We start from the raw sequence: 7,645 nt of genomic DNA on the forward strand, positions 1-7,645 counted from the left end.
GTGTCCCTGTGTGTATCTGTGATTCTCTCTCTGTGTCCCTGTGTGTTTCTGTGATTCTCTCTGTGTCGTTGTGTGTATCTGTGATTCTCTCTCTGTGTCCCTGTGTGTATCTGTGATTCTCTCTCTGTGTCCCTGTGTGTATCTGTGATTCACTCTCTGTGTCCCTGTGTGTATCTGTGATTCTCTCTCTGTGTCCCTGTGTATATCTGTGATTCTTTCTGTGTCCCTGTGTGTATCTGTGATTCTCTCTCTGTGTGTCCCTGGGTGTATCTATCACTCTCTCTCTGTGTGTCCCTGTGTGTATCTGTGATGCTCTCTGTGTGTCCCTGTGTGTATCTGTGATTCTCTCTGTGTCCCTGTGTGTATCTGTGATTCTCTCTGTGTCCCTGTGTGAATCTGCGATTCACTCTGTGTCCCTGTGTGTATCTGTGATCCTCTCTCTGTGTCCCTGTGTATATCTGTGATTCTCTCTGTGTCCCTGTGTGTATCTGTGATTCTCTCTCTGTGAGTCCCTGTGTGTATCTATGATTCTCTCTCTGTGTTCCTGTGTTATTCTGTGATTCTCTCTGTGTCCCTGTGTGTATCTGTGATTCTCTCTCTGTGTGTCCCTGGGTGTATCTGTGCCTCGCTCTCTGTGTCCCTCTGTGTATCTCTGATTCTCTCTCTGTGTGTCCTTGTGTATATCTGTGATTCTCTCCCTGTGTCCCTGTGTGATTCTGTGCTTCTCTCTGTGTGTCCCTGTGTGTATCTGTCATTCTCACTCTGTGTCCCTGTGTATATCTGAGATTCTCTCTCTGTGTCCCTGTGTGATTCTCTGATTCTCTCTGTGTCCCTGTGTGTATCTGTGATTCTGTCTCTGTGTGTCCCTGTGTGTATCTGTGATTCTCTCTGTGTCCCTGTGTATATCGATGATTCTCTCTGTGTCCCTGTGTGTATCTGTGATTCTCTCTCTGTGTGTCCCTGGATGTATCTGTGACTCGCTCTCTGTGTCCCTCTGTGTATCTCTGATTGTCTCTGTGTGTCCCTGTGTGTATCTGAGATTCTCTCGCTGTGTGTTCCTGTATGTATCTGTGATTCTCTCTCTGTGTCCCTGTGTGTGTCCGTGATTCTCTCTGTGTGTTCCTGTGTGTGTCTCTGATTCTCTCTCTGTGTTCCTGTGTCTTTCTGTGATTCTCCCTGTGTTCCTGTGTGTTTCTGTGATTTTCTCTGTGTTCCTGTGTGTTTCTGTGATTCTCTCTCTGTGTGTCCCTGTGTGTACCTGTTATTCTCTCTGTGTGTCCCTGTGTGTATCTGTGATTCTCTCTCTGTGTGTTCCTGTGTGTATCTGTGATTCTCTCTCTGTGTGTTCCTGTGTGTATCTGTGATTCTCTCTCTGTGTCCCTGTGTGTATCTGTGATTCTCTCTCTGTGTCCCTGTGTGTATCTGTGATTCACTCTCTGTGTCCCTGTGTGTATCTGTGATTCTCTCTCTGTGTCCCTGTGTATATCTGTAATTCTTTCTGTGTCCCTCTGTGTATCTGTGATTCTCTCTCTGTTTTCCAGTGTGTATCTGTGATTCTCTCTCTGTGTCCCTGTGTGTATCTGTGATTCTCTCTCTGTGTCCCTGTGTGTATCTGTGATTCTCTCTCTGTGTTCCTGTGTGTATCCATGATTCTCTCTCTGTGTTCCTGTGTGTTTCTGTGATTCTCTCTGTGTCCTTGTGTGTATCTGTGATTCTCTCTCTGCGTGTCCCTGGGTGTATCTGTGACTCGCTCTCTGTGTCCCTGTGTGTATCTGTGATTCTCTCTCTTTGTCCCTGTGTGTATCTGTGATTCTCTCTCTCTGTGTCCCTGTGTGTATCTGTGATTCACTCTCTGCGTTCCTGTGTGTATCTGTGATTCTCCCTGTGTGTCCCTATGTGTATCTCTGATTCTCTCTCTGTGTTCCTGTGTGTATCTGTGATTCTCTCTCTGTGTCCCTGTGTGTGTCTCTGATTCTCTCTGTGTGTTCCTGTGTGTATCTTTGATTCTCTCTGTGCCCCTGTGTGTATCTGTGATTCTCTCTCTGTGCCCCTGTGTGTGTCTCTGATTCTCTCTCTGTGTCCCTGTGTGTTTCTCTGATTCTCTCTCTGTGTTCCTGTGCGTATCTGTGATTCTCTCTCTGTGTCCCTGTGTGTATCTGTGATTCTCTCTCTGTGTGTTTCTGTGTGTATCTGTGATTCTCTCTCTGTGTCCCGGTGTGTATTTGTGATTCTCTCTCTGTTTGTTCCTGTGTGTATCTGTGATTCTCTCTCTGGGTCCCTGTGTATATCTGTGATTCTCTCTCTGTGTGTTCCTGTGTGTATCTGTGAATCTCTCTCTGTGTCCCTGTGTGTATCTGTTATTCTCTCTCTTTGTGTTCCTGTGTGTATCTGTGATTCTCTCTCTGTGTGTTCCTGTGTGTATCTGTGAATCTCTCTCTGTGTCCCTGTGTGTATCTGTTATTCTCTCTCTTTGTGTTCTTGTGTGTATCTGTGATTCTCTCTCTGTGTGTTCCTGTGTGTATCTGTGATTCTCTCTCTGTGTCCCTGTGTGTTTCTGTGATCTTCTCTGTGTTCCTGTGTCTATCTGTGATTCTCTCTCTGGGTCCCTGTGTGTATCTGTGATTCTCTCTCTGTGTGTTCCTGTGTGTATCTGTGAATCTCTCTCTGTGTCCCTGTGTGTATCTGTTATTCTCTCATTTTGTGTTCTTGTGTGTATCTGTGATTCTCTCTCTGTGTGTACCTGGGTGTATCTATGATTCTCTCTCTGTGTGTCCCTGTGTGTATCTGTGATGCTCTCTGTGTGTCCCTGTGTATCTGTGATTCTCTCTGTGTCCCTGTGTGTATCTGTGATTCTCTCTGTGTCCCTGTGTGTATCTGTGATTCTCTCTGTGTCCCTGTGTGAATCTGTGATTCACTCTGTGTCCCTGTGTTTATCTGTGATTCTCTATCTGTGTTCCAGTGTGTATCTGTGATTCTCTCTCTGTGTCCCTGTGTGTATCTGTGATTCTCTCTCTGTGTCCCTGTGTGTATCTGTGATTCTCTCTCTGTGTCCCTGTGTGTATCTGTTATTCTCTCTCTTTGTGTTCCTGTGTGTATCTGTGATTCTCTCTCTGTGTGTTCCTGTGTGTATCTGTGAATCTCTCTCTGTGTCCCTGTGTGTATGTGTTATTCTCTCATTTTGTGTTCTTGTGTGTATCTGTGATTCTCTCTCTGTGTGTACCTGTGTGTATCTATGATTCTCTCTCTGTGTGTCCCTGTGTGTATCTGTGATGCTCTCTGTGTGTCCCTGTGTATCTGTGATTCTCTCTGTGTCCCTGTGTGTATCTGTGATTCTCTCTGTGTCCCTGTGTGTATCTGTGATTCTCTCTGTGTCCCCTTGTGAATCTGTGATTCACTCTGTGTCCCTGTGTTTATCTGTGATTCTCTATCTGTGTTCCAGTGTGTATCTGTGATTCTCTCTCTGTGTCCCTGTGTGTATCTGTGATTCTCTCTCTGTGTCCCTGTGTGTATCTGTGATTCTCTCTCTGTGTCCCTGTGTGTATCTGTGATTCTCTCTCTGTGTCCCTGTGTGTATCTGTGATTCTCTCTCTGTGTTCCTGTGTGTTTCTGTGATTCTCTCTGTGTCCTTGTGTGTATCTGTGATTCTCTCTCCGTGTCCCTGTGTGTATCTGTGATTCTCTCTCTGTGTCCTTTGTATGTCTGTGATTCTCTTTCGGTGTCCCTGTGTTTATCTGTGATTCTCTCTCTGTGTCCCTGTGTATATCTGTGATTCTCTCTGTGTCCCTGTGTGTATCTGTGATTCTCTCTCTGTGTGTTCCTGTGTGTATCTGTGAATCTCTCTCTGTGTCCCTGTGTGTATCTGTGATTCTCTCTCTGTGTCCCTGTGTGTATCTGTGATTCTCTCTCTGTGTCCCTGTGTATATCTGTGATTCTCTCTGTGTCCCTGTGTGTATCTGTGATTCTCTCTCTGTGTGTCCCTGGGTGTATCTATGATTCTCGCTCTGTGTGTCCCTGTGTGTATCTGTGATGCTCTCTGTGTGTCCCTGGGTGTATCTGTGACTCGCTCTCTGTGTCCCTGTGTGTATCTCTGATTCTCTCTCTGTGTCCCTGTGTGTATCTGTGATTCTCTCTCTGTGTTCCTGTGTGTATCTATGATTCTCTCTCTGTGTTCCTGTGTGTTTCTGTGATTCTCTCTGTGTCCTTGTGTGTATCTGTGATTCTCTCTCCGTGGCCCTGTGTGTATCTGTGATTCTCTCTCTGTGTCCTGTGTATGTCTGTGATTCTCTCTCTGTGTCCCTGTGTGTATCTGTGATTCTCTCACTGTGTCCTGTGTATGTCTGTGATTCTCTCTCTGTGTCCCTGTGTGTATCTGTGATTCTCTCTCTGTGTCCCTGTGTATATCTGTGATTCTCTCTGTGTCCCTGTGTGTATCTGTGATTCTCTCTCTGTGTCCCTGTGTATATCTGTGATTCTCTCTGTGTCCTTGTGTGTATCTGTGATTCTCTCTGTGTCCCTGTGTGTATCTGTGATTCTCTCTGTGTCCCTGTGTGTATCTGTGATTCTCTCTGTGTCCCTGTGTGTATCTGTGATTCTCTCTGTGTCCCCGTGTGAATCTGTGATTCACTCTGTGTCCCTGTGTTTATCTGTGATTCTCTATCTGTGTTCCAGTGTGTATCTGTGATTCTCTCTCTGTGTCCCTGTGTGTATCTGTGATTCTCTCTCTGTGTCCCTGTGTGTATCTGTGATTCTCTCTCTGTGTCCCTGTGTGTATCGGTGATTCTCTCTCTGTGTTCCTGTGTGTATCTGTGATTCTCTCTCTGTGTTCCTGTGTGTTTCTGTGATTCTCTCTGTGTCCCCGTGTGAATCTGTGATTCACTCTGTGTCCCTGTGTTTATCTGTGATTCTCTATCTGTGTTCCAGTGTGTATCTGTGATTCTCTCTCTGTGTCCCTGTGTGTTTCTGTGATTCTCTCTGTGTCCTTGTGTGTATCTGTGATTCTCTCTCTGTGTCCCTGTGTATGTCTGTGATTCTCTCTCTGTGTCCCTGTGTGTATCTGTGATTCTCTCTCTGTGTCCCTGTGTGTTTCTGTGATTCTCTCTGTGTCGTTGTGTGTATCTGTGATTCTCTGTCTGTGTCCCTGTGTGTATCTGTGATTCTCTCTCTGTGTCCCTGTGTGTATCTGTGATTCACTCTCTGTGTCCCTGTGTGTATCTGTGATTCTCTCTCTGTGTCCCTGTGTATATCTGTGATTCTTTCTGTGTCCCTGTGTGTATCTGTGATTCTCTCTCTGTGTGTCCCTGGGTGTATCTATCACTCTCTCTCTGTGTGTCCCTGTGTGTATCTGTGATGCTCTCTGTGTGTCCCTGTGTGTATCTGTGATTCTCTCTGTGTCCCTCTGTGTATCTGTGATTCTCTCTCTGTGTGTTCCTGTGTGTATCTGTGAATCTCTCTCTGTGTCCCTGTGTGTATCTGTTATTCTCTCTCTTTGTGTTCCTGTGTGTATCTGTGATTCTCTCTCTGTGTGTTCCTGTGCGTATCTGTGATTCTCTCTCTGTGTCCCGGTGTGTATTTGTGATTCTCTCTCTGTTTGTTCCTGTGTGTATCTGTGATTCTCTCTCTGGGTCCCTGTGTATATCTGTGATTCTCTCTCTGTGTGTTCCTGTGTGTATCTGTGAATCTCTCTCTGTGTCCCTGTGTGTATCTGTTATTCTCTCTCTTTGTGTTCCTGTGTGTATCTGTGATTCTCTCTCTGTGTGTTCCTGTGTGTATCTGTGAATCTCTCTCTGTGTCCCTGTGTGTATCTGTTATTCTCTCTCTTTGTGTTCTTGTGTGTATCTGTGATTCTCTCTCTGTGTGTTCCTGTGTGTATCTGTGATTCTCTCTCTGTGTCCCTGTTTGTTTCTGTGATCTTCTCTGTGTTCCTGTGTCTATCTGTGATTCTCTCTCTGGGTCCCTGTGTGTATCTGTGATTCTCTCTCTGTGTGTTCCTGTGTGTATCTGTGAATCTCTCTCTGTGTCCCTGTGTGTATCTGTTATTCTCTCATTTTGTGTTCTTGTGTGTATCTGTGATTCTCTCTCTGTGTGTACCTGGGTGTATCTATGATTCTCTCTCTGTTTGTCCCTGTGTGTATCTGTGATGCTCTCTGTGTGTCCCTGTGTATCTGTGATTCTCTCTGTGTCCCTGTGTGTATCTGTGATTCTCTCTGTGTCCCTGTGTGTATCTGTGATTCTCTCTGTGTCCCTGTGTGAATCTGTGATTCACTCTGTGTCCCTGTGTTTATCTGTGATTCTCTATCTGTGTTCCAGTGTGTATCTGTGATTCTCTCTCTGTGTCCCTGTGTGTATCTGTGATTCTCTCTCTGTGTCCCTGTGTGTATCTGTGATTCTCTCTCTGTGTCCCTGTGTGTATCTGTTATTCTCTCTCTTTGTGTTCCTGTGTGTATCTGTGATTCTCTCTCTGTGTGTTCCTGTGTGTATCTGTGAATCTCTCTCTGTGTCCCTGTGTGTATCTGTTATTCTCTCATTTTGTGTTCTTGTGTGTATCTGTGATTCTCTCTCTGTGTGTACCTGGGTGTATCTATGATTCTCTCTCTGTGTGTCCCTGTGTGTATCTGTGATGCTCTCTGTGTGTCCCTGTGTATCTGTGATTCTCTCTGTGTCCCTGTGTGTATCTGTGATTCTCTCTGTGTCCCTGTGTGTATCTGTGATTCTCTCTGTGTCCCCGTGTGAATCTGTGATTCACTCTGTGTCCCTGTGTTTATCTGTGATTCTCTATCTGTGTTCCAGTGTGTATCTGTGATTCTCTCTCTGTGTCCCTGTGTGTATCTGTGATTCTCTCTCTGTGTCCCTGTGTGTATCTGTGATTCTCTCTCTGTGTCCCTGTGTGTATCTGTGATTCTCTCTCTGTGTTCCTGTGTGTATCTGTGATTCTCTCTCTGTGTTCCTGTGTGTTTCTGTGATTCTCTCTGTTTCCCCGTGTGAATCTGTGATTCACTCTGTGTCCCTGTGTTTATCTGTGATTCTCTATCTGTGTTCCAGTGTGTATCTGTGATTCTCTCTCTGTGTCCCTGTGTGTTTCTGTGATTCTCTCTGTGTCCTTGTGTGTATCTGTGATTCTCTCTCTGTGTCCCTGTGTATGTCTGTGATTCTCTCTGTGTGTCCCTGTGTGTATCTGTGATTCTCTCTCTGTGTCCCTGTGTGTTTCTGTGATTCTCTCTGTGTCGTTGTGTGTATCTGTGATTCTCTCTCTGTGTCCCTGTGTGTATCTGTGATTCTCTCTCTGTGTCCCTGTGTGTATCTGTGATTCACTCTCTGTGTCCCTGTGTGTATCTGTGATTCTCTCTCTGTGTCCCTGTGTATATCTGTGATTCTTTCTGTGTCCCTGTGTGTATCTGTGATTCTCTCTCTGTGTGTCCCTGGGTGTATCTATCACTCTCTCTCTGTGTGTCCCTGTGTGTATCTGTGATGCTCTCTGTGTGTCCCTGTGTGTATCTGTGATTCTCTCTGTGTCCCTGTGTGTATCTGTGATTCTCTCTGTGTCCCTGTGTGAATCTGCGATTCACTCTGTGTCCCTGTGTGTATCTGTGATCCTCTCTCTGTGTCCCTGTGTATATCTGTGATTCTCTCTGTGTCCCTGTGTGTATCT

Source organism: Mustelus asterias, unplaced genomic scaffold (genome assembly GCF_964213995.1).
Source record: "Mustelus asterias unplaced genomic scaffold, sMusAst1.hap1.1 HAP1_SCAFFOLD_64, whole genome shotgun sequence".
Taxonomy (NCBI): domain Eukaryota; kingdom Metazoa; phylum Chordata; class Chondrichthyes; order Carcharhiniformes; family Triakidae; genus Mustelus; species Mustelus asterias.